This window comes from Mesoplodon bidens (genome assembly GCF_964165515.1).
Source record: "Mesoplodon bidens genome assembly, contig: HAP1_SCAFFOLD_627, whole genome shotgun sequence".
NCBI classification, from domain to species: domain Eukaryota; kingdom Metazoa; phylum Chordata; class Mammalia; order Artiodactyla; family Ziphiidae; genus Mesoplodon; species Mesoplodon bidens.
In genome coordinates, this window is record NW_027672049.1 from 114,397 (window position 1) to 142,338 (window position 27,942).

Below are 27,942 nucleotides of genomic sequence, written 5' to 3' on the forward strand. Positions count from 1 at the left end.
TGTCCTCCAAATAAAACATAATTCTCAACTTTTAGGTTGTGCATTTTTTTTCAGTCAACATTTAATTGTATGGCTCACGTAGGTACTATGCCTAAATGTAATGGGATGAGCTGTAAATTATTAAAACTAGATAAATTCTGTCAGCTCTACCACTAGCTGAGATCAGGCTTTCTTCTCTGGATACTTCTGTCATAGACCTTGGCAGATATGGGGTCTGTGTTGGTCTTAAAATTCTTCTTAGAATTGTGGGGACTCATTCATTCTTTCAACAAATTTTACTGCTTATATTCTATGTGTCAGTTACAGTGCTGGGTCTTGAAATACAGAAGTCAACACACGAAAATACAAGGATAAAACACATTTTCTACCATATTAACTTTTTTCATTCATTAATTCATCCTTAAGTCATTCAGCACACATCTTCTTATTGAATACTGATGAGGGATCAAATGCTATGCTAAACACTGAGTATATAACTGCAAATGAGATGGATAGGCCCTGATTTTGATGTCACTACTATCTTTTGTCGTGCCATATAGTGGGACAGCTTCATTATTCCCTTTACCGTAAGTTTTGGTTTTTTTGCGGTACGCGGGCCTCTCACTGTTGTGGCCTCTCCTGTTGCGGAGCACAGGCTCTGGACGCGCAGGCTCAGCGGCCATGGCTCATGGGCCCAGACGCTCCGTGGTATGTGGGATCTTTCCAGACGGGGGCACGAACCCGTGTCCCCTGCATCGGCAGGCAGACTCTCAACCACTGCGCCACCAGGGAAGCCCTACCCTAAGTTTTTATCACAAATTGCTAATGAAAATAAAACTGTTAGTGGAGTTTCAACATGCATAGGTAAATGAGAACACAGAACTCCCCTTTCGCATGCCCCATTCTCCTCCTTCTAACTCCCTATGTGAACTCACTTTGTGTCAAGACCAAGAAGATGTGCCCCAATAAGAACCAAGCTGATTTCCTCACACTGACAGGGGCTATTGCTCACTTAGAAGACTTGATGCTTAAGTTTGATAAGCAACTAGAAGACCATGGAGACAACCTATAAAAATGATTTGTCTTGGGAGAAAATACTAAAAAGGGTTAATGTGCTGTTCCACATGTCTAACCTCCTGGGATTAAACCACAGGCACCAAGGTCACCAAGGGTACTTGGCAACAATGAGCTAAAAATGAAAAAAAAGCATCATACTGTTATTGTATTCATCTTCCCCCAAGGCACTCTCTGATAAACACCACAACCACTAAGGGAATTGAGAACAGCTTCCTTGTGGGGCAGGTTATATATGCATCATTTTCCAAAAAGTTAAATCATATCCAGCTATCAGCACACCTCACTTAAGGTGATTGTAATGTATGAGATTAAATGTTCCTACCTGATTGGAAAACTTCTTGTCCTCAATTCATTGGCTATACTGGATTATTTTTCTTGGGTCAGACCTTCAGACTTCTACCAGAAATCGTTCCTTTGGGGAAACCAGGCCTTCTCAGAAACTCAGGAAACTGAAATGGAGACAGAAAGAGAGAAGGAAATTATTTGGACATATAGACCTCAATTGTTTGGTTTTAAGTAAACGTCCCAGCATCTTGTAAATGGTATAATAACTTTAGGTAAATTCACAGTTTATAAGTTTGTGTACTCATAAACTGAACATATTATGATAAGAGTACAGGTTGCATTTTGTGTCTTCAACTCAAGCAAAGACTTCAAAAAAGTCCCAGTTATCCTTTGTTCATTAAGACACAAAGAAAAGGCAAAAAGGGCAAGTTTCTAAGTCTTTTTCTTTAAAATTTACTTCCTTTCTTCAGTCTTCATCAAGATCTTCAGGAAATTAACTTTATTAAAGTTAATTATTCATAAAATAAACATAGGAACCTGCAGAAGACTATTTCACAGAGACCTGTAATGTACAATATCCATTGCATACATGCACCATGAGCTTGTCTTTTCTAGCACTGGCATACACAAAACTCTGTGTGTGTGTGTGTGTGTGTGTGCGCACACATGTGTGTCTTTTTTTTGTGATGGAGCCATAGGGAGAAAATAAATCTATTGGCTGCAATTCAGTGATGTAGAAAGATTTAAGGGTAAAGGAAAAGGCTACATCAAGTGAAGCAATAAAGTCATGAGGTTGTGCTTCCATAATAATAACAATAGCAGTCTCTGTAACCAAGGGAGCAGGCTCCTCAAATTATAGTCACACCTGTTAGACCATCTGCCCATAAATTTCACACTATCATTAATGGAAAACAAATGGCACTGTCTCTCTTTCCCTTTATCCATTGGCCATTCTCATATAAACGATTTTTCTCTTCAAGGTCGTGCTCTGTCCTATCTGTTTAAAAATATTAGGATTTAGGAGGAGTGATACATAATGTGCCATGCCTTGGTACTTGTACCAGTGATGGCTCTGTAAGGAGCACTGGATTGTTAGGAGGCTATAAATTGAATTCCGCTAGAAGCAGAACCTGAGGCAATAATTTGAATGCAAACTGTTCATCTGGGAGGTGCTTCCAGAAGACTCAGAAGTGGAGTGGGAATTGAGAATGGAGGCATGGAAGGAAGCCAACAGAGGTGCATTACTGAATAAATTACTCCTGCAGGAAACTGCTGCCAGTACTTCAGGGGAGTTCTGTGAAACTCTATAGAACATGTCTCAGAGTTATCCCAAGAACTGGTGAGAAACTTGAAGTACTTATCTTCCAGTCCCCTCTGTCCTTGGTTGAAAGCTACATCCAGATACATTAACTCCTGTACATTTCTGGCCTGCCCTAAGGTGGATAATTGCAGGTGGTAACATGAGTCTATCAGCATATACTGGAATGATGAGTGCTGGGGAGATATGAGTGGAGCATTGAAACCATCTAATACAGTCGGGGCAGGAGATATTAATTATTGGCTTGCAAGTCCAAATGGGTAACCTTAAATTCCTGCGTTAATGGTTTTACTTTGAGGTATTTAAGCATGATGTATGAGTAAAAATTTCCTCTATTAAATCAAGTTGAAGATCCTAAGTCCCTAAACTTCTGGAAAACTGTGGGTATCTTTTTAACAGATTTTTGAAAAGTAACATGATTAAGATTTCAAACTGACCATCCATTCATTCATTCATTCACTCATTCAACAAGCATTTATTGAACACCTAAAGTATGCCATGGGTTAAACTAGGCACCCGTGTTACTGTTACTAAAATCATTATCGTGCCACCTAGAAGTCAATGTATTGTGACACTCAAATAAGAAAATCCATAGTTACCGTAAAAATTATTACAGAGTGATATAGGAAGACACGGTAAGACCTTAATTCATGCTGTGGACAGTAGTATATGGGGGATATCAGTAGGGCTTCCTGTAGAAGGCAATTGAAATGGATACGTAACATGAAGGAAGGGTGAATTTTTGAGGAAAAGAGAAGATAAATTCATGTTTGCCAGAAAATGAATGGTTAAGGATCAATCCAGAAAGGAGTTCCATTCATAATCAGTATAAGAAATGTCACTGGGGCTTCCCTGGTGGCGCAGTGGTTGAGAGTCCGCCCGCCGATGCTGGGGACACGGGTTCGTGCCCCGGTCCGGGAAGATCCCACATGCCGCGGAGCGGCTGGGCCCGTGAGCCATGGCCGCTGAGCCTGCGCATCCGGAGCCTGGGCTCCGCAACGGGAGAGGCCACAACAGGGAGAGGCCCGCGTACCACAGAAAAAAAAAAAAAAAAGAAAAAAGAAATGCTCACTGGAGTGTAAGAAAAGAAGACAATGGCGAGGGTGGTAGACGCCAGACCATGAATGGTCCACGTGTGTATACTCAGTGCTCTGGTCTAGTCTTTGGGTTCCCCTCCAGATGTATACGTGGAAACCTGACTTTCCGGAGGTGACGGTAGTAGCAGGTGGGGCCTCTGGGAAATGGTAAAGGCCTTAGTGCTCTTATGACAGAGGCCCCACAGAGCTCCCGAAGCTCTTCTGCCGAGTGAGGTTACCATGGGAAGTCTGTGACGCAGAAGAGCGCCCTCATCTGACTGTACTGGCACCCTATTCTTGAACTTGCAGCCTCCAGAACTGTGAGAAAAAAATGCCTGTCGATTATGAGCCACCCAGCCTGCAGTATAATCTTACAGCAGCCCAAAAGGACAAAGAGCGTTGGGATGTGAGATTTTACTCCAAGAAAGATGGGAATCCATTGAAGGATTTTAACTGGTAACTTAGAAGAGAGACAAGTTTCATAACACAGTCAGGCATTTTTATAAGAAAACTTGGTTTCATTTTCAGAAAGATCACTCTGGAAATACTGTGACTAGATTTTTGGAGAAGGGTGACGGCAGTCCCGGATATAGAAAGATGAGTTAGTTGTCCATCAATGTAAGTCAAACAAGAAAGTGGAGATAAAAAGTGTGAATTTGTGGCTGAGAGTTCTTTTCTTTTAGCACTTGAAAAATGTTATGTCAATGCTTCTGACCCCAGAGTTTTAGACAAGAAATATGCTGTCATTGGAATTGGTGTTTCTCAATAAGTAATGCATCATTTCTTCCTGTCCACTTTCGAGATTTTTTTTGTCTCTACTTTTCAGAAGTTTAGTGATGACACGTCTTGGCAAGGATATCTTTGCGTTTTTCCTCTTTGGGTTTGTTCAGATTCTTGAATTTGCGTTTATGTCTTCTAAAAACTTGGGAACTTTTTAGCCATGATTTCTTTGAATACTTTGTCAGTCCTACTTGCTCTCTTTTTTCATTCTGGAACTTTGATGATATGAATGTTAGTGCTTTTGTTACTGTTTACAGATTCTTGAGATCCTGTTCTTTCTCCCATCTTTACCCCTCAGTCTATTTTTCTCTGTACATTTGGTACATTGTATTGATCTCTTCTAAGTTCATGATTCTATGCTTTGTAATCTCCACTCTATTTTTTTTTTTTTTTTTTTGCGGTACGCGGGCCTCTCACTGTTTTGGCCTCTCCCATTGCGGAGCACAGGCTCCGGACACGCAGGCTCAGCGGCCATGGCTCACAGGCCCAGCAGCTCCGCGGCATGTGGGATCCTCCCGGACCGGGGCACGAACCCGTGTCCCCTGCATCCGCAGGCAGACTCTCAACCACAGCGCCACCAGGGAAGCCCTCCACTCTATTCTTGAGCAAAGTTTTTTGATTGTTGTATTTTTCAGTTCTACTGTTCTCATTTGTTTTTATTGTTATAGCTTCTAGTTCTTTGTTTACATTTTCTATTTTTCCCATTTCTGTCAAGGAACACATAATTGCTAATTGAAGCATTTATGTGACAGCTTATTTAAAATCCTTGTCTGATCATTTCAATAGATGTTTTATCTCAGTGTTGGTGTATGTTTATTGTCTTTTCTCATTTATTCTGTGATTTCCTGGTTCTTGGTGTCATGAGTATTTTTCCATTGTATTCTAAACATTGTGAGTTATTATATGACTCTGTAACCCATTTAATTTTATCATTACTTTTTAGAAGGAAGTCATCCTATTTGAGGCATAGTATGAGGACTGGGGGGTTACATACAGATTTCCATTGGGCCCTACTGACAATACCCCAGCAAAAGTGGGCACTTACATTGTCTCACTGCAGACAGATCAAGTAGAAGTTCAGCTATCCTATTGGCCCTTCTGACACCTTCCCCCCAAAAGTGGGAACATTAATATCATTGTGTTGCCTTTTAATAGGAGTGGAAGTTCATCTCCCCAGTAGATTTCTTGACACAGGGGAGGGGAGAAGTGAAGTGTTTGCTGTCCTTCCTCCCACTTCATTCCTTCTTGTTGATGCTGGGTGTGGGTAGAGGGTCAGCTACCTGCTGGCCCCACTGACACCAGGGTAAGAGGAAGAGAGCTGCCAAGTAGCCCTGCTTGTGCCATCTCATTCTGTCTTATTGCCTCAGGATGGTTATGGGGATTCAGCACCCCATTGGATCTCACTGACATCATGTGTTGGGGGTTAGTGGGGTGCCTACTCCCGCCAACCTGTAACATCCTATTCTTATTGATGTCAGGGAGAGATGGACGCTAAGTCCCACCATTGGACCCCACGACTGTGTGAGGGCAGCCCAGTGTTAACAAGCCTGTCAGGCACCACCTTTTTTTTTTTTTTTTTAAATAAGTTTATTTATTTATTTAGTTGGCTGTGTTGGGTCTTCATTTCTGTGCAAGGGCTTTCTCTAGTTGCGGCGAGCGGGTGCCACTCTTCATCGTGGTGCGCGGGCCTCTCACTGTTGCGGCCTCTCTTGTTGCGGAGCGCAGGCTCAGTAGCTGTGGCTCACGGGCCCAGCTGCTCCGCGGCATGTGGGATCTTCCCAGACCAGGGCTCGAACCTGTGTCCTCTGCATTGGCAGGCAGATTCTCAACCACTGCGCCACCAGGGAAGCCCAGGCACCACCTTTTAAAGTCTGTTTGCTAATGGAAAGGGGTGGAGGCTCAGCTCACCACTGGACCACACTGAAACAACCCTGGTGGGGAATCAGAGCACTGGCTCTTCTGGAGGGCAGGAGTGGGGTGGTGTGGAAGATCAAATCCTACCTTGGCCCAACTGAAACGACAGGACATAGGGGATGGGTGCAATATTCCACTGGCACTTGGCTCGAGTAGTGTGTATATTCCACTGGCACTTGGCTCGAGTAGTGTGTATATTATTGCCCAAATGGTCTTCTGTCTTTAGCAACCCCTTTCCTCATACTTTGGCTAGGGGGAACAGGGTTTTGTGTTTTTTTCTGAAGCTTTTTTGTCTGTTGTTCTGTTGGTGGTTATTGATTGGGGGTTCCTGTAATACCCTCTCCAGGATGTATGGGAAGCAACAGGAAACACAGGGGACTCATCACCATGTTATTCCTCAAGTCCCAAAGTCCCTAGTGAAGTCTGCCTTCTCATTTCCACCTTTCAGCGTCTTCCTATGTTTGTTTGTTGTTACGTTCAGGGCTTTAGTTTTAAGTGGGAGAACCTGGGAGAAATGGGCTATTTCATCTTCTTGGAAGCAGAGGTCTGGAGGCCTTTTGATGTTAAAAAGTACTGCTGACTATAAATTAAAATTTGATGATATACACCTTGCCCTTTAAGAATTATTCTACTAGATGATGTGGCTTCCCAAAGTTGCTACAATTTGATTTTCATACTTCTAAAAGCCAAGTGTTTTGCTGGAGTTGAAATTTAAAGATAAGCAAGAGATGAGGCTAAGATGATCTATGTGGTAACAGATTAAAGTTGGAAACATCAATATACATTCATGTTTAGCTTAATATTGCTTCATATTACCTTAATACACATGGTTATGTAGAGAGATACTTATAGATATGTGCGTATACATGGGTAATGTGCACACATATTATCTCTTTGCTCCGTCAGCTGAGAATATCTAGAAGCAATGACATCCGAGCAGCAATTAGCGCACCCCACACCCAGATCCTTCTGTCTAATACTGTTCTCCACTAAAAAGACCTAGTTATCCTTGAAGAAATAGCTGATTCTAGGACTAGGGCAGTAAATATACAAGATTTATATACAAGACCATCTTATAGTGTCAGAAAGTAAGGAAGTTCCAAAAAAAAAAATACAGGATGGGGATACCTCAGAGTGGCACAAGAGCCAACTGAAAAGAGTTCACAAGGGTCAGGACTAGAGCAATTTGAGGAATAAAGTAACTAAAGTAGAATTAGATTATAACTCAAAGTATAAAATAAAAATCCATGAGTTCTTCTGATATAAATAAATAATTAGATACATAAATGCAGGAGAATAGATAAATCTCCAGTGCAAAGGAATTCCAAATAGTTTATGTAGTACTCCATCTTAAGCACAACTCCCTATTCCTTAGTTGTGGGCTCAGCATATTGACTTCCTTCCAAAAAAGTACAGTATGAAAAAGGGAAAGCAGCAATCTTACGATGGAGAAACCTGAAAAACACTACCTCAGCCTGGTGATCAAAGTCGACCTCAGCATTCATAATGCATATTCATACTTTGTACACTTGATGTGATCTGACAAAATAACCCTTCTATTCTGTGGTCTTCCTCCCCAAAACACATAATCCCAATATTATCATGAAAAATGCATCAAACAAATTCTAGTAGTGGGCATCCTACAAAACCCTAACTACTCAAAATTGTCAAGGTCATCCAAGGAAAATCTGAGAAGCTATCAAACCCAAGAGGAGCCTAAGGAAACATGGCAACTAAATGTAATGTGATGTTTTGGATGAAATCCTGGAATAGAAAAAGGACATTAGGTAAAAACTAAGGAACTGGACTAATGTATGGACTATAGTAAATGATTATGTATCAATATTTGTTAATTGATTGTAACAATGTAACATACTAATATAAGTGGATCATCATAGAGGGAAATGGGTATAGTGTATATGGAAACACTTTATACTATCTTCTCAATTTTTCTGTAAAATTAAAACACTTCTAAAAAATAAAGTCTATAAAAACGCTGTGTTTTCTTGTTTTATGATTATGTGCCTGTATTTCCTAATGAATATGTAAATTTGCTTTACCTTCCTTGATACTGATATTACAGAAAATACTAAGTAACTCTGAAAGAATTTGTAACTCCAGTTCAACAAGCAATAATTCTTGTATTAACTTTTTGGAAGAACCCACTGAATAAATCAAAGCAAATTGTCTTTAAAGGCTGAATTTCTTTTCAGTGTTTAATCTTTTATATGATTAATGCATACCACAAGCAAGATTCTGTTTCAAAGGGCAGAAAACATTGATTGTAGGCAATGTCTAAAGTACAGTGAAATATTAATGCATGATGCTATAACAACTTTAATGTATTTTATGTTTTCAAAATGATGAATTGTTATTTCAGTCAATAAAGTATTCACTTTTATACATTTCCTACCCATCTTTTCCCAAGACACCCACAAGGAAATGATACTATCATCTGACATTAGGTTCATCAATTTAAATTGGAGTTTTTGGTAGCTGTGGTTGCCAATGGTACTGGAATGTGTGATACTTTTACAAATCCTCTCCATGGCAAAATCTGATCCTCACAAGGTAAATCACAGTAGGTGCCTAAAGCCAAATGACATATTGCTTTGTAGCTAGATTACCAAGCATTTTACTTAGAGGCACAATAGAATGTAGAAAAGGCCATTTCTCTGTCTGTCTTTTTCTGCTCAAAGGTCACTCACCATCTTACTTTTTATCAGCCATTTCAGAAGTTTTCCATAAATTTAGACTATATAATGTCACTTAATGTGAATGTAGCTCAACATTCTGTTTTAGTACAGCTAATCTCACATTATTTTATTGGTGCTAAATATGTAAATCATCAGCAAATTTTTGTACTTAACTTTTTTTTTTTTTGGATGTGGACCACTTTTTAAAGTCTTTATTGAATTTGTTACAATACTGCTTCTGTTTTATGTTTTGGTTTCTTGGCTGTGAGGCATGTGGGACCATAGCTCCCCGACTAGGGATTGAACCCACACCCCCTGAATTGGAAGGTGAAGTCTTAACCACTGGACCACCAGGGAAGTCCCTGTACTTAACTTTTAAAAATAATTAAAATAAGCTATTCAACACATTTTTCCTTAAAAAAAAAAAAAAAAAAAGCAATTCTCCTTAGGCTGGCCCTGGGCACATACGTGACTTTGCCATTTTTTCCATGGACTATTTTCTTATCTGTTCTACTGTGTCACATTTGTTCTACCTTCTCAAAAAGAAGCATTTAAAAATTCATCTACGTGTTCATGCATTCATACATTTATTAAATAAATCTATTGAACACCTACAGACGGCACAGAAAAAAAGGCAGAAAACTAATCTGGGTTGCACAGAAAGTAATGAACTCAGTTAAAATTTTTGGTGAAAATAGGTATTACTCAATCTACTGGAAATTACATTTCATTATGGGGACTCACAGACTCAAGGAAAACCAAGACCTAAATAATAATAAAGTAATAAAAGCACTAGCCATTTACTGAGTGCCTGCTTGTACCTGACTCTGAAACTCTAAAATCATTACGGATGTTCTGATGATATAATTGTAATCTCCATTTTACAGATGAAAATAACAAGGTTCAGAGACATTAGGTTACTTGCCTAAAGTGAAGTGGCCCAGAAACTACAGAACTTGAAATTGAACCTTAGACTTCATAATGCCAAAGTCTGTGCTTTTAATCACAATGTGTGTGTGTGTGAGAGAGAGAGAGAGAGAGAGAGAGAGAGAGAAAGAGAGAGAATGTGTTTAATAGAGAACCTCTGAGAAATGGCAAGAAAACTGCCAGGTATCCATAAAACAATAATTTAGGAGCTTCTTACTATACAAGTAATTGTTAATCATATGGCTGAACTAAGGATCTCTCACTTTTGAACTAAGAAATCAAAAGCTTCCAGAAGTTGAGTCTAAATTTTACACTTACATAAGATACTTCATACAGAATGCTAAAGTATAATAACTAAAGAGCTCTGAAAATACTGGAAGCATTCATATAAGTATGATTTCATAATGTGGATAATAGAGGATTTAAGAAATTGGCAGATGCAACTGCAGACTCATTTGTTATCATTTCTGTGAAGGGCAAGATAAATGAATAAAATGAGAAAAATGAAAAAAGAATGGCTAGCAATTTTAGGTAGTTTGCTGAATCTCCATACTAGGAAAGACTAAGCAAAAAAAAAAATTCTTGAAATATTATTTTGAAAGCACTTACAAGTGTATATGGTCTTTTTATACCAAATAACTTGGAATTATGAACTGTCAAATAAGTCTAATCTTCTCTGATGATAAAATTGCTGACTTTATTTGAAACTATGGAATGAAAAATGAGGTAATAATCAGAAATTCTTAAGAAAAGGAGTAGAAAAAACAAGATTATAAGAGTTATGTTAAAAAATATTTTGAAACAAACATAAAATCCCCATTACTGGTACAGAGCTTTTAAAACTTTATTTTGGTTTTAAGTTTTAATAAATATTTATATGTTTACATAATTACTGTCATAAGGAAGACACAATTGTAGGTCAACTTTCTTCATTCTTTCTTTATTAAGCATTATTCTATTTTGCTCCATCATCTTGTAATTATAATATAGTAACTGTGTAACTTTCTACTAAGTGGATATTTCCTAAACTGTTTTCCTATTGTTAACAATTAAAGGTGTTTCCAATTTTTTGTTATTACAAATGACATGACAATGAGCATCTTTATATAATAATTTTCTGGATTAAAAATTGTTTATTGGCATAAGCTTCCAGAATTAGAATTAATGTGTAAAAAGCTATTAACATTTTTATCTTGCTAGACATTGCCAAATTACTTGTCAAAAGATGGAACCAAATTATATTGCAAAAATCTTTGCCAACGGAAGACATTATATATGATTTTTTGATTTTGCTAAATTAATAAGTTGGAAACCTATGTTCCATTTCTTTGAATTCTTTGATAACAGAGTGCTGCTGGAGGCTGGGAGGGCAGCCATGTCCGTGAAGGCTCCCCAGAGTTGGAGCGGGGAAGTGGAAAAAGGTCAAAAAAAAATACTAATTGTATTTTCCCTCCATTGTTATCTCTCACTCTCTTCTGCCTCTGTGTAACTTATATCCAGGTAGCTGGAGAAAAATCATGTGGCAGGGCAAATTGGTATTACAAAAAATTAATAATCACCAGCTTCAAATGGATTTTCAAGACTGGAAATATTGCTCTGACTTACAGTAAGCTCTTTCTAATTCTCCTTAAGGACTATTTTCTTAGAAGCTTTACTTAACCTCCATCCTCTCTACTTCCTTCACTCTGAGCTGGTGAGGTGCTTCATAACTCATTAAGAACACAGAAGTCAGTAAACAGTCCACTGCCAAATCCATTAACTCATTAGCATTTGCATTGATCTTTGTATTCCCTTTTACTACAGGAGTTAAAGTTAAAAGGCCATGTGCACTACAGATAGCATTTCATTTTCACTCATCTTCTCAAGTACTTCACAGCCCTGCATTTTCTACAGCCCATCTACTCCTTATGAATGATTCTTGCCAAAATTCAACCTCATTCTAGACTAGTAACTCCAACTTAAAATGTTAAAAACTATACGTGTAACATGAAAGCCTCCCTCCTCCCCTAATCCCTGCATATCTTCTTTAGCCAATTCATGTCTGAACTTTTCAAAATTGTTATCTTCATATATTGTTTCCATTTCCTCACGTCCCATTTACTCTATAATTTACATCCATCTGACTTCTCTCACCGTAATCTCACTGCCCACTGTCCTGAAATTTTACTTATGAAGGTCACCAGCGATCCCCATGTCAGTATAGCCAATGAATAGTTTTTGTCCTATTTCTAGGCTCTTTCCTTCTTTAAAAAAGAAAAAGAATAAGGAAAACAAAAACCATTTTTTTCTTCTATGCTTTTACACTCTCATCTTCTGTCTTGGTATATTTTATTGGCTTTCTGTGTTTAATCTGATTTCTAACATTCTATTAGTTTCCTTTATCTTCAGTGGAATAAACCAGTATATGAAGGATTATTCTCAACAGTTAGTTCTCATAATAACAGTACTAGTAGCAGCAGTCAATACTCTGTAATGCTTATCATGTGCCAGACACTATTCTAAGACACTGTTTAAATACATATATATAGACACACACACACACACACACACACATATATATATATGAGGTTTTCCTCATAGGCCTATGAAATAAGCCTAATATTATACCCATGTTACAAATGAGAAAACTGAGGCAATGAGAGGCCAAGGTCACATGATCAGTACTTGGTGAAGCCCCGCCTGAGTTAATGCTGGAACTTTAGAGTAGACAAGTTCATAATGTCTCACAGATTGGCCTTAAATGTGAGCAACATTTAATTAATGACTTGTGAAGTATCAGAAAATAATGGAACATTTTAAATTGATTGGGAACTACTAAGTCATGTATCAGTAACTAAGAATGACTCTTATTGAATGAAATTATTTTTCATTATTCTTTTGAAAGGAGAATATTCTTTTTTTTTTTTTTTTTTTTTGCAGTATGCGGGCCTCTCACTGTTGTGGCCTCTCCCGTTGCAGAGCACAGGCTCCGGACGCGCAGGCTAAGCGGCCATGGCTCACGGGCCCAGCCACTCCACGGCATGTGGGATCTTCCCAGACCGGGGCACGAACCCGTGTCCCCTGCATCGGCAGGCGGACTCTCAACCACTGCGCCACCAGGGAAGCCCTGAAAGGAGAATATTCTTGTGTTAGTGTTTCAGTTTTTTTTATTCACATATTTATTCATTTATTAGACACACATTTCCTACACACCTTCTATGTGCCAGTGTCTGCTGCAAGCCTTGGAAGATTCAGCGGTGAGCAAAAAATTACAAAGTCCTTGCTCTTAAGCAAATGTCCAGTGGTGGAGGAAGACAGAGTAAACATGTAAATAAATTTTGTACAGCGACAGAAATACGACTGGACAATGGGACGGAGAGGCACTGAGGAGGCAGGTCTCTTTGGTCAAGATAGTAGTGGTGGCGTTTGAACCGAGACCTTAATGATCAGAGGGAAATTGGTCTGGGTAGAAGGATTAGCCAATCTAAAGCTGGGAGAGAAAGAAGTAGAGCTTGTTGCATCTGAGGGACTGAAAAAGACAACTGTGCCTCGAACCCCATGAAGGTCAGGGAAAGATGTAGTAAGTGACCAGAGCCCATGGTCCCTGTGAGCCTGGCTAAGTAGTTGAAAATTTAATCTCTTTACAATAGATAGCCTTTAGAGGTTAGAAGCAGTGCAATAATAGCATCTGATTTATGCTTTTTAAAGCATAAATTTGACTGTTGAGTGTCCTACAAAAGCAAAATACTTGTGTCTCTATGAAGTGCAGATAGTAAATTTTAAAAAGCCCAATGAGCTCATAAGCAGTTGGTTTACTAAGTGTAATCATTTATCTTAACTAGACTTCATTAATATAAGCTTGGTGACCTTGGGGCCCTGGGACATATTAGATTAGGGAAACCCAACTATTTTCAAATAGGGTGATTTGAAAAATTCTCGAAATTGTTGGGGTTCAGGAAGATTATTTTATTGCTGGGCCTGGATGGGAAGTTTAGAATAAGAAAAGAAAGTATGATGGCTGGCTTCCATCTATTCTCCCTTTCTGTGGGAGAAATATTGATGGGGTGACTACTTTGCTGTTGACCCAATGCTTAAATTTCAGAGCTAGTTCAATCCAGTAAATATTTGCTGAACAACTATTATATGTTAGGCACCTAGCTGAAACTGGGAATATAAAGAGAATAATTAATAATAAAAGCAGGTATTACTAACAAGAGACAGGCACTGTGCTAATGCTTAACATGCACCATCTCAAGTTACATTAATTTACACACTAACCATATGGGGTAGATGCATTTATTATACCATTTTCCGGGTGAGACATCTAATCCCTTTAAGGATTAAGTTACTTCTCCAAGGTTACACAGCTAGTTAGGGGCATAGGCAGGATTTGAACTCAGGTCTGGTATCAGCACCAATTCTCTTAGCCATTATGCTCTATAAGGACCTTACTTGAGAAGTTCAGGATTATACATATATGGGTACAACCAACCCTAAGACCATCTGGCAAAACTGGCTGCTTGAGAAGTCCTGGATTTATGTAAGATGCTCTTGGAATGGAGAAGATTGTGAAGGAGGGTCCCCAAAACACACTCTCTATACTAAGGGGCAACAGAAGAGAAAAAGAATTAGCCTACAGCAGTATGATATTGAGGACCAAGAAACAGTGTTTCTCTCTTTTGTGAATAGTTATTAAATTATTTCTACTTCAAAATATCAGAAAGAAATCACAGTACTATGGACAGTTTGTGGAGCCACCCTATCTTAGCGTGAATCCTGGCAGGTGTAGAGTTCATAGTATGACCCTGGCACCTAAGTGTAGTTAAGTAAGCTTTCATTTTTCTTTAGCCTTAAAGCAAAGTAGCTTTCTGATAGGTATAATTTAGGAAAGTCTTCAAAGAAAATATTTAAAGTCCACTATCTCAGAGAAAAGCAATTTTGCAAAAGATCTATCGGCAAAAGCAAGGCCAAACACACCAATTATTTAGTGAGACTTGTATTGTTATATCATTGCTCATGTTGTCTCTTTATGCATTTACCTGGAAGAAGGCTTTTAATGTTCAACAATTCTCAAAGAGATAAAGACCCACACTGATGTGTCAGAAAGAGCTTTGTCCTGGAATTAGATCAGTTTAGGTTTGGCTACTTACTAGAATTAGGTAACATTCTTAATCTTTCTGAACCTGTTTCCTATCTGCAAATAGGGATAACACTATCTATTACAGAGGGATGTGGTTAAATTAAATGACACATGTAAATGAAATATATCCTTCCAGACTGAGAACATACCTAGTAAATGTTAAGTGATCTGCAAATATTCTGCTTTCTTGAAATGGATGAAACCTGTTATCATGTTTTAAACCAATGGTCTAAATATCAAGACAATATTTAGTTAAAAGTTATATTTGTTCTTTCACTGTCCATCTGCATTTTAACATATTCTAACATATTCTCCTTGATCAATTGTGTCAATATTAGTAACATTTGTCATTTAAGCTATTACTGTTCATATGTTTAAAATATTTCAATGCGATATAAGTCATTACTCAAAGGGATGCCTAGCTGGCTTTGTCAAAGATTTATTTTAAGTAAAAATGAAAGACACATTTTTCATTTTCACCAAGTTTTATTGAACAGTGTATTCATTAACTGTATGAACTTTGTGGCCAACCCAATACAGTAGCCAAGACATGGAAACAACCTCAGTGATTTTTGTGGATGAATGGATGAAGAAAATGGGGTGCATACAACCTACTATTATTCAGCCATGATAAAGAAGGAAATCTGGCTATTTGTGACCACATGGGTGGATTTGGGGGGCATTATGCTAAATGAAATGTCAGAGAAAGATAAGTACTTTAGGATCTCATATGTGAAATCTAAAATACTGAACTCATGATAGAAAGAATGGAATGATGGTTGCCAGAGCTGGGGGTTGGAGGTGAGGAAAATGAGTGAAGATGATCAAAAGATAAAAACTTCTAGTTATAAGATACGTGAGTAATCGTGATGTCATGTACAGCTTGGTCGCTACAGTTAACAATACCGTATTTTATGTTTGAAAGTTGCTAAGAGAATAGATCTTCAAAGTTCTCATCACAAAAATAAAATTTGTAATTATGTGAATTAAGGTTAACTAAACTTATTGTGGTAGTCATTTCACACTATATATATATATATATATATATATCAATCATCACATTGTACACCTTGGACAGATACAATATTATATATCAATTCAATCTCAATAAAACTGGAAAAATCTCATTTATAGTTTAGCATAAATATATCAAATGGGTTTCTTGACAAGATTAATAATAACTACAGATAAAAGGAAATAAGATATTGTTGTTGCTGTTGTTTGCTTTTCCAGAGTGCAAAACACTAAAAAGGGGGGAGGTGAGTATGGGCTTGCAAATGCTGCTTCATGGGCCCTAATGCTATGATACAGACATTTAGTCCAGATCTGAAAGAGAACTTGAGTCATTTCAACAAATCTGCAAAACAGTCATGTTCAAAAATGAAGAGATATCAGTAAATTCTTTTTCACACTGCAAGAAATCTGCCTTCAGCTTTCAGCAAAACCTCAGTTTTTGGGTTATGAGGGTAACAGTTCTTAAGCAAGCAGTACAATGCTTCCACCAGTGCTTTCTCCCTATGATGAATAAGTTTTCAGTCTCCCCACCAGTGCTCATCCTTTCTCCCCTTAATGTCTTGGCCAAAATTCAACCATCAGCCCAGAAAACTCCTTCCCAGTTTCATTGACTGTACGTGACCACGTTATTTCAATCACCTTGGCACATTTATATTACCTACTTCCTAAGGTAGGTATTATATATATGAGATTTTAAATAAAAGAATGCCTGTAAAGTACTTAATGCTCAACTCCTAGCACAATATGAATATTCTGTAACTGCTGACTAGCATTATTATTATATCATTTACATTAAAACTAATCTGTACTTTCTTTCACACACCCATGTTCTTTGTCCCCAACTGGGGTAAAGGAAATAAATGAACATTTATTGATTATCTACAGTGAGAGTATAGAATGCAGTGTAGGCTATAGAATTAGTGGTGTTCAAGACTGAAACTGACCTGGATTTGAATTCCAGACCTCTCACTTACTTAGACTTTACGACGCCTCAGTTCCCTTACTGATAATTAGTGATAATAGACATTTCAGGGACCATGGTAAGGATTAAAAATATTATGTTTGGATCCAGAAAAGTCATTCATTACCTCATTTAATGTAAACTCTTAGATAATCTGATTGAGTTTTGAGAATCTGATAACGGCTCTGCATCCTTTTGCTATTTGCTAACTATTCATAGCATTTTGTATATAATTCCAGGGCTTTGCTAATATGAAAATCAAACAAAGGCTTTAATTGGCACAAAGAACTCAGAGAAATTGTTATGGGGCAAGAATTAGAATTCTTCTTGAAATACAGACTATCATCCTGGAGAAGAAAGAACAACATTTTAATGTGGTCAAATTTGGGTCAAAACTATGCACTTCCATAATGGTGTTTCTACCAGGTCTTGATTTGACTGGGATTGAAATTTCTGACATTACTGTCCACATCACAGACTTGAAAACCTGGCAGACAATCAAGTGCAACCTATAGTTAAAGGTTGCTCATCTAAAAAAATGGGTATGTTACTACCATTCTGACAAGAGCGTTATGAAGATTAAGAAAAAGCACAAATAAACTCTCCTAACACCTGACAGCTAAGTAATACATCTTTCAGCTCTTTCAATTCTTTTTCCTTCTTACCTGACTTATTTCCTTCCTTGCTCTGAGTTCTCACTGTGTTTCATGTCCCACAGTGCTGAAGTCATTGTAATGCTTTTACTCAGAAATCTCACTTAACATTTAGCATAGTAAATAAGAAAGCCTAAGAAGTGATTGAGGTAAACTGCCATTATTACATCATTCTGATAGCCTGATTTGTCCAGAAATGTAACTATGTAATTCTCCTTTACTTTTAGTTGCTCACCATTCATGGGCACAAATTGAGTGTATATCAGATATATTAAATTCCTGCAAAATTCTCTGTGGTGTGATTTGGGGTTCTATTTGTGTACTACAGCTTTCCTAAAACTAAACTATTATCATTTCTACTCCTCTTCTGTCTGAAAATCCTCAAAACATAATTTCTAATTAATAGTTATACTAATTGGCATTATAGTCACTCTTTTTTGCTTTTTCTCTGATTATAAGTATCTTCTGACGCTTAAGTCAATCAAAGGGGTTCTCTACATATGAGGAAGTTCAAAGAGGAAAGTAGGAGGAGTAGGGTAAGAAGACATTCACACATAGAATTAGTGGAAGCCTTAGCAGTAACAAAGCTAGTGAAATTAGAGCTAATTAATTATCAGTCAGGAAAATTTCATCATGTGTTGTCATTAATTGGTCAACGAGGGTAATTAGGCTTACAAACAATAGAAAGCAAAGAATGGAAAATCTATTGTTTCTGCCAGCTTCTCCTGCTTGTTATAAGCGTAATTTTCTCCTAGTTTATGAAACAATAACAGTTTGGTATTAGAATTTAAATGCCATCAATATAAGATATGGAGATATGTGAAGCCTACTACACTTTCTTCGTAAACTAGTAGTATAGCATCATAAATTCCACAGTAGAATGATTTAGTTGAAAGATAAAATTCATGCGGAGTACACTATTTGTTTAAACTTCAAAAGAATCAAAAAGGATTGCTATATCTTGGCACACTCTTCTTTGTAGAATATGTTAGAGCCGGCCTTTTTTTGATTAAGAGCTACTGTTCTGTAGAGAACACTTTTTTCATATTCATAATCATCAGGCAAATCAAGGATCTGACTTCCTTAGAATCAGTAAGTGTTTTTTTCCTCACTTCTTAACAAAGAACAGAACAGCTGATAAGAAAACTAAAATACCTCTTTTTATTGATGTATAGATGATTTACGATATTATGTTAGTTTCAGGTGTACAACATAGTGATTCAATATTTGTATAGATTATACTACATTTAATTATTATAAAATGATGGCTATATTTCCCTGTGCTGAACAATAAAATCCCTCTTTTGTTAAAAAAAAATAGCAAATGATGGAATGTTAGACAATTAATTTATTTCCCATGAATAATGATCAATAACTATGGGACACTGGCCCATGTAAATTAAGAGGCTTCTTTTTCCATGTGATTCTGAATACAAAATGTATCCATATTCAGGAATCGTTTTCAAAGTGAATTTTTTTTGGTACCTTAATAATCATAATGGGTAGTAAGATCAATTTGTTTTAACACTTATGTAGATAAGTGTTGAATATAAAATGATAAAACGTAGGGTCTTTTCACTTTTTAATTTTAACTCTGTATATGAGACAAAGAAAACGAACTGCTTTCTATCATACTGTAGTTTTTGCTCAACTACTACGACCAAAATCCTTGAAAGAGAGAATTACCTGTTTGTGTCCTTTCAGAACAACCCCCTTGCATACCAGGGCCATAAAAAAACAATAGCCTTGAGAGACCATTCAAGGAAATCATTGTTATTGATTCATCCCTCAAATAGGACCCAATTGAGCAACAAAATGATGCTGAAGTTTATCGTTTCTTCTCAGTGAATTTATAACTCTGGAAGATTTAAACGTCTTTTCCTAGATGACAGAGGTGGCTTCTATACACATACACAACGGACACATACACACAAATAACATCCTCATATCCATTTTACATCTGTAATTCCACTCTGAATTCTCCCTGCCATTAACCAACTCAAATGCCACATTATTCAACTCCTTTCCCTTGCTGGTTGGATTGGGTTCAGGAAACAGGGAGTAATTTTAATGTCCTCTTTAGTAAACCTACACCCTATTTATGAACTAAGAGGAAATAGTTTTGGTTTCTATTTTCTGATATCTTGAGCCTTTCATATGATTGCATCTCTCCAACTATATAGCTTGCAGAATTAGTATTATGACTAGAGATGCAGAAAAGTTTTGATGCCTAAAAATGTCTTCTCATCTACTAACTGATGGTTGGCACTCAACTCTCATCCCTTTATCTCGGAATCTCATCCCTTTAGCTTAAATCTTTTTTTCCCATTAAAATTCAAATACTGGTTGTGCTTTAAGATCGTAGTCATTTTTACCTCAGCCTGAATGATCCAAAAGCAAGTTTTGATGATGTGCAAGAGGGAAGAGAACTTGAGGGCATAAGTGTTCTGCAGAGGGTATCAGGGAATAGAGAAGACAGAGCAATAAATAGACTCACAGGGGAAACTCAGAAAGTGGAGCTTGATGAAACAAGCAAACATCACGGTTTTGCTAAGGTTTATTCTAATTAGTTGTTATTCGTGTGTAAAAGTTTGCCTAAAAAGCAGAACCTATGAGTGATTTGTGCCCCTGCATATTACGGATGTATAATATAATTCAAACAGTGCAAGGAACACACAGATTACCACATGGCCTCAGCCATGCTCCATTTTGTAGTCTGCCCACTTTGAGCATCAGAAAATGGATTGTAGAAATATGGTTCATCTTATTTTAAACTTCTCATTCCCCAAATTTGAAATAGTATTTATTTAAAAACTAGGCTCTTTATAAAGATCACAAAAACACTATAAAGTATTCATTGAAAAGAACCTAACATTTACTACTGTAGTACATTATGTACAATTTATTGACTATTTCTACTGAATATACATTTATGTATTACATAATCTAACATTTATATTAAGTATAACTATAATATGATTCTTGTGTCAACCTTGACAAAGCTGGTGAAATCCTTTGCTACAAAAATATGTCTCTGCCTTCTATTTTTGTTTCAGTATTAGTTTCCACATTTGCCAGCAAGATACTTTTCATCCTACTAAACTAATAGGCCACTTAGTTGAATACTGGATAAAATACAAATTGCAGAGAATTCTCCATTTTTGTTTATAATTTTAAAAATTTCAACTAAAAGTGCAAAGCTTTTATCAATTTCTGTAGCTTGCTCTCTTCCTAAACCTACTTGCTTCTTCCATCAATATTTAAGTTTCTGGTTTTAAATAACTGTGACTCTCCTTTAATGTGTTCTCTGTTAAAGGCTTTCTCTCCCTTTAGAATTGTTAGTAGGAGAAGTGGTATTTTTGTGGGAAGAAAACTGCATCTTCTCTACTACTCAGCTGTCAGGACTATAGAGCTACATCCTCAGTTGTATAATCAAAAACCTGGCCTGGCATCAACTAGTGAGATTAAAAACCACTTTTTCAATTCCTTGCAATTAAAATATTTACATCAACTTCTCTTTGTTTTGACAATAGCATATAGAACCCAGTGTGGGTGTGGCTCATGATTCTGCTTCTCTGACTCATGATCTTAGACTTCTTGCTTCCAACTTCCTAATGCCCTTTAGCAAGTGCTGGGGGCCAGGTTTGTTTACTGCTACTCCTTTCCAACAGTTCAAGGCCATGAGGCATCTCTTGAATGTATTTCTTTGCTACAAAGTATTTCTCTCCCCTGCCCTCACCCCACTCTCAGGTTCTGTTGCTTATTTAAGATTTGCATCTGTAAAGAGTCCTTTGGGTTTGTTTCCTTGGGGGACTGGCTGTCTTCCAAGATTTTGTTGTTAATCTTGTCTGACATTTTAAAGATGACCTTTCGGTGTTGTTATAAAACTTCTCAAGGAAAGGAAAACAGAAGTGCTCATCTAACCCTCTTCTAAAGACTATGCAAAAAAGCCAGTTGTTTTAAAACATTATGGCTGGTGATATAAATGGCTGCAGCATATTATATCTACACCTGCATGTTTTTAACTTCCAGAAACTAAAAATCACCTCTGCAACATGCAATCAGCCGTGAAGAAAGAAAGAAACAAACAAAAACCCAGTACTGAAAATTTTCTGCCTGATACTTGAATGTATTGGCGAACAAGCCTACTACTTCTAGAATTTACATAAAGACAGTAGTCAAATAACCAATGCAGTAAAACAAACAATTCTTCTGTGAGAAAAAAGAATGATGCTACTTAGAGTTGATGGACATGAACTTTAGGAATTTTAGAGCTGAAAATAATCTTGGAGGCCTCCTTTTAGAGATAAGGAATATGAGGTCTATGGTGGTTAAGTGAATTGTCCAAGCCAGAGATGGGACTAGGGTCAAAGTTGAGGTCTTCTGCCAGGATGTTGAGCTTACTCTTTGAACTTGCTGGGTGTTTACATATTGCATCAACAGAGCCCAAATGTACTGGATTTTCTTCCATTTACTAATAGAAGGAAGTTAGTGCCTTTACAGGTATTGTTGTATAAAATCAGCCCATTCAGCCAAAAATTAGTCAATCTAGGAGTCCCAAAGAGGCAATGCTTTGCAGGCTTTTTCTTTTCTTTTCTTTTTTTTTTCCACTGGAAATGGGAATTAGATAGATAATGCATGTTTGTGTGTATGTATGTATACATATATATATATATATACTTATATCTTGTTCAAATTTAAAAGAATACAATTTTTATAGTGTACTTATGTATGACATAAAAATAGAACATCGTTAATCAAATACATTTGCAGTATTTATTTTTGTAAGTAACTTCCTTTCTTTATAATATCTATACAGTTTTAAAGATAATGGGACGACACAGAAATATTCATTTGCAAGCTAACACTGATAAATAATGTTTTGTAAGTGCCCTAAATTATGTAAAGACTAAAAGTTCCATTGTTCTGTCTATTCTATGGAAAGTGGTTGATGTTTAGCTGTGAAATAATGTATCAATCTCAGGAAACAATTCTTAGGTTAAAAAACTCATTTTCCCTATGATGTCGTTTCACAAAGATTTAATTCAAAGAATTTGCCTTTGTAAGATCTCCAGCACTTTCCACCATTGTTCCCATGCATGTTCCTGTTAAGAGTGCCTGATTCTGTTGCTAAGCAACCTTGCAGTCTTGTTGGGTCATGATGGTGAACTAATACTTATTTAAAATGTGTCTGTTTGGATAGGGTCTTTTAAAGAATATCGTGATACTTTTGTGTAAGAGGCTGGGTAAGAGGGTTCTTCATTTCAACTTACAGTTCTACAGGAATATAAGTGATAGAATGATGTTTTCCAGAAGAGTTGGAAGAATGCCAAGAGTACACTAAAAAGCACTAGGTCTTACTTCCTCCCGGTATGCTTTTTTTCTAGAAAAGGGTAAAAGTCAGTCAGATGACAAGTCAAGAAATTTAGCAAAGGATTTCAAAGAAATAAGAGGAACATCAATATTCCTTTTATTGACTAGATTAGATTATTATGTTTTTCCTTCTCATCCCAAATTCTTAAGAAAAATTGTCAAGCCATATTATGTTGAAAAATAAGTCCCATGTAAGCGAGACATGGGTATTTGAATTTTATCAGGCTTCCAGATAAAACTAAATTGTTGATTAAATCCTCTCCATCCTGCTTGCTCTTGTCCCAGACATCCCTCTCCAGTTCAGGAATATCCTCCTTTAAATAGCTTATTTAACCATACGGGACTGATGCCAGTAGCCTTAATATTTTCTGTACGGTGTACTGGGATATAGAAGGGGACTACCGTCATATCTCTAGCATGTAGTGAGAGTTGGTAAATAGCATTCCCAGTGTGTATCTGGAAAAACAAAAAGGTTGTTCCTTTAAACAATCTTTTTTGGTGATAAAGCAAAGAATCAAAGGTATTTCATTACTAAAGAATCAGAGAATGTCCTAACTCTAAGAGAAGAGCACTTCTAACATCATCTCAATATTCATCCAATCCAGAAGCAGAGCTGATGGTGCTACCAAGAGACAGAGTCTCCTTGTGGTGACACCACCTTCAAAAGTTTTGGAAGGTACCTCCAAACATCACCAGTTTTCTTTACACCCTTGCTTGTCTCTAGTATTTAAAGATACATCTGATACTTATTGATTCTATTTATATTTTGAGGGTGATCCCTTCCTAGGGATATCATCTCATATGCAAAGTTAGAAGTACTGATCATTTTTCTCTCCTAAACTTAAACTATTATAATTTATGTTTAAGGCAGCCAAGTTTAATAGCTTTATGACTTGGGGCCATAAAGGTGAGTGTTTAAATCTTGGTTCACTGTTCTGTAGGTGGTATATGGCCACTCCAGGAATCAGTTTTCTTACTTATAAAATAGGGTTTGCAGTGCTTTCTTCACAGATAAACGATTCAATTTGATATGCTAACATAGTGTCTACCATATAGTGTACATTAAATGTGAGCCCTCTTTCCTATCTCCACTGGGCGTGGCCAACTTCTAGTTTTCTAGGATTTACTAGAAAATTTTATACCTTCTAGGAATATATGGCTTCTGATCATATTCCCTTACCATCTTCATTTTACTAAACTAAAGGCTCTTAATTTTTTTGTAATTCCCACATTCTTATTTCCTATCTCAGCTACTTTTCTGTTAATTTTATAGAATTCAGTTTATTTTAGCAGGCATTAATTGAGGTAAGGGGAATTACAGTAGGTCCTATGGTTACAAATGTAAACAGGATCCCTGTTCTCAGGTACCTTACAGTCTAGTGTCAAGAGTAGTAAACAGACAAAAAATTGCAATTTGACCCGATAAATTCTGTGATATTGGTAAGCCTGTGACAACACAAGTGAAATACCTAAATCAGATTAGGGAGGATGGGAAATTAAAGGTAAAGGAGCTGGTCGTACTTGTAGGCTTTTCTCTAGAGTTGGCAAACATCTGTACCTGTGTTCAAGGTTTAGATTGACCAAGACAGCCTTAACATTCCTTTCAGCTTAATAAAACTTTAGACAGGTTTCTTCCTGACTTATAGGCCCTTGACCTCCCCTTATTTAGAACACTCTAAAAAACATGCAAATTCTTTTTTCACCCCTTTGACACGTAAATCTTCTTCTAGTAATCTTGCCAGATTTACAACCCAGGAATGTCTTTCTCACGGACATGGGAGCCATTTTTCGAAATGTAATCATCAAGAAAGATAGCACCGCATTCTCTGTGGGAGGGCAAGAGTCTAACTTCAATAAGTGCTGATTAGCAAACACAGATGGCCTAATCACATTAACCAGTCTCCTCCTAATGTCCTCCAGTACCAGTCCACTAGCTCACTCCAGAATTGATAAACTGTCCCACCTTTTGTTTCAGCAGAGTTTAGTCCAATCTCTCTCTCCAACTGCAATAGTTTTCAATAAACATTCCCTTGCCTGTTTAAGTCTGTCCTTGGACAGGATGCATCCAGGTTGTGTACAAGGGGAAAAAACGGATTTTTGCCCAATAATCTACTCACTGATGCCTGGCACTTGGTCAACTTTTGTAATTGCTGATTAAAATAAGTCCATCATGTCAATGTCTAGGGGGAAATGTTTTCAATGGCTCTGAACAGTTGGAGCAGTGATAAATGAAATCTCTGAGTTCACCATCTTCTAACTGGAACTAGAATTATTTTTCCAAAAATATATTTCTTTACACTTATGCACAAAATGAGCCTCTGCCTCAAAGAGACTCTGAGCAGGCTCAAGTATCCACTCGTCCTAATAGCTTTATACTCATTCTTTTGGTATTTCAATTATCTCAAGTGTTCAGAATCATGAATAAAGTTGGGAGCAATTCGTGATGATGTTAATCAATTATAAATTACTCAACAAGGGCTCCCCTTATTATACTCTCCATGAAGCTCTCTAGAGGATCAGCTCAGGTACTGGCCTCAGGCACTGTCTAGATTGAGAGAGGATTTCAAATAATTGATGGTTTTAGCCAAAATTTTGAATTCTAAAAATGGATGGAAATTTGGAAATTCTAAATCAATCATAGCAAATTACAAATTATCATCAAGAAAGACTGTATAATAAAAATTTCTAAAGGTTACTGTAGAAATTAAGCTTAAATTCAAATTTAATTCTAAGGTAAATAAAAATATGTATTCCATTTTCTTTTTTCATTTTAAAATTTATAAAACCAGAATTTTCCTTCTAATGTGCACATTTGGTGTACTTGCTTTTTATTTCCAAAAAGTTTCCCTAACTTAAGGACATATACAACATATGGTACCTTAGAATTAAGGAAATATGGGAGAATGATTTTGATTACCTCCTCATGCTACATGAAAATTCATTACTTCAAACTTTCTTGAACAGTTTTTTTAAAAGATGCCAGTTACCTAACTCATACAAACACCCATATACATATGTACATCTTTCTTGTTGGGGAACAGACTTATATTAGTGTAAATAAGTGGTCATTAAAGTTAATGTGTTCATTTTATATAGTTATAATTTAAGATATAGTAGAAATTCGTTTGAATATGATATATACCTTTTTAAAATATATTAGAGACTTATAGAACCACCTCACAGTGACTATATTTGTCCATTATGAGGTTTAGAATATACTTTACTACTTAAATGAGTTGAGTATGATATTTTATCATTATACCTTTGCTTTTATCATATATTGTGGATGTAGAGTCTTTGGTCAGAAACATACCCTCTATATTATAAAAACATCATTATAGAAAAATGTAGTATTCTTTTAATATATAATTTAACATGAAACTAGGACAGATTTTCAGCAAAAGAAGGGAGCTGCATATAGTTGGCTTTTACTGGCAGGCCTCTTTCTGCCCAATAATTACCCAGTCTTTACATACATGTTACAGTTAGTTCAGTGCTTTTAAGGAAATCCAGCTTTCTTTGCTCTCTGATCTTTTCTTCTCACAAAATACTTAGCAAACACATAGCTATTAGCTCCATAGGAACTGGTTGTATACATCAGGTATTTTTCACAAGCCCACTTAACCAAGGTACCAAGTAATTTGACTAGAATCCAAACCAAATCAGTTGAAGATCTAAGTGTGCAAAAAATCCTGTAACACACTAGATTCCAATGAGCCACAGTTTTATTAACACTGCATCACTTAGCAAACTCAGATGGGGTCTTTGGGTCTTTATGTTGAGTTTCTTTAATTGGCACATGCTTAAGAGCACACTTTATTTATTGATTGATTGATTTATTAAAGAATCATCCTTTTTTTTAATTTATTTATTTTTGGCTGTGTTGGATCTTCGTTGCTGCACGTGGACTTTCTCTAGTTGCGGGGAGTGGGGGCTACTCTTCGTTGCGGTGCGTGGGCTTCTCATTGCGGTGCCTTCTCTTGTTGCAGAGCACGGGCTCTAGGCACGTGGGCATCAGTAATTGTGGCGCATGGGCTTAGTTGCTCCACGGCATGTGGGATCCTCCCGGACCAGGGCTCGAACCTGTGTCCCCTGCATTGACAGGCGGATTCTTAACCACTGCGCCACCAGGGAAGTCCCTAACAGCCCACTTTAAATGCAGTTACACAATGACATCATGATAAGAAATGCTATAGGAATATAGGCATAGAAAAAAAATTATCATCACTCACATATGCCCTGAGCATTTTCTGCTGGAGAATCTGAACTTCATAATGAGGGTACTAATATATTACCTGCTTCTGATCGTAAGTTCTTATCACTTGAGAAATATCATTAAACATTATATCTCTGCAGCTTAATCCTTCTTAACCTGAAATATACCTTTAGAAATAATATTTTAACAGTTTGAGAAAATTCAGCTATTACATAGCTATTTACCTAAATATTTACGTGAGATAATTATGAAAGCATTCTATTAATAATTTTTTGAAGACATTGTAATAACAATTTAGTCTTAGAATTTTAGAAAAAAAAATAAACCAATAAAGGTACTTCTTCTGGTTCAAACTGTACAAATGAAAATTCTGAAGCTAAGTAAACTGGGCAAAGTATGTTGCTGTTTCATAAGTTAATGAAAGTAAATTTATTTATTAAATTTTTATTTATTTATATTTTCATGGGTTTATAACACATAAGGTTCATGTGTATAATATTATATTTTGACATTTATATAAACTACAGTGTGCTCACCACCAAAAGGTTGTCAAC

At 36.7% G+C, this 27,942-nt stretch overlaps 1 long non-coding RNA gene across 1 annotated transcript in view; it reads right to left on the bottom strand.

The window, feature by feature from the left end:
* LOC308610676 overlaps positions 1-27,942 on the bottom strand; it is a 105,527-nt gene that overhangs the window by 40,558 nt on the left and 37,027 nt on the right. The window contains exon 2 of the long non-coding RNA XR_014014607.1: positions 1,379-1,505. This is a non-coding gene — a long non-coding RNA (uncharacterized lncRNA). The remainder of the gene's footprint in view (positions 1-1,378; positions 1,506-27,942) is intronic.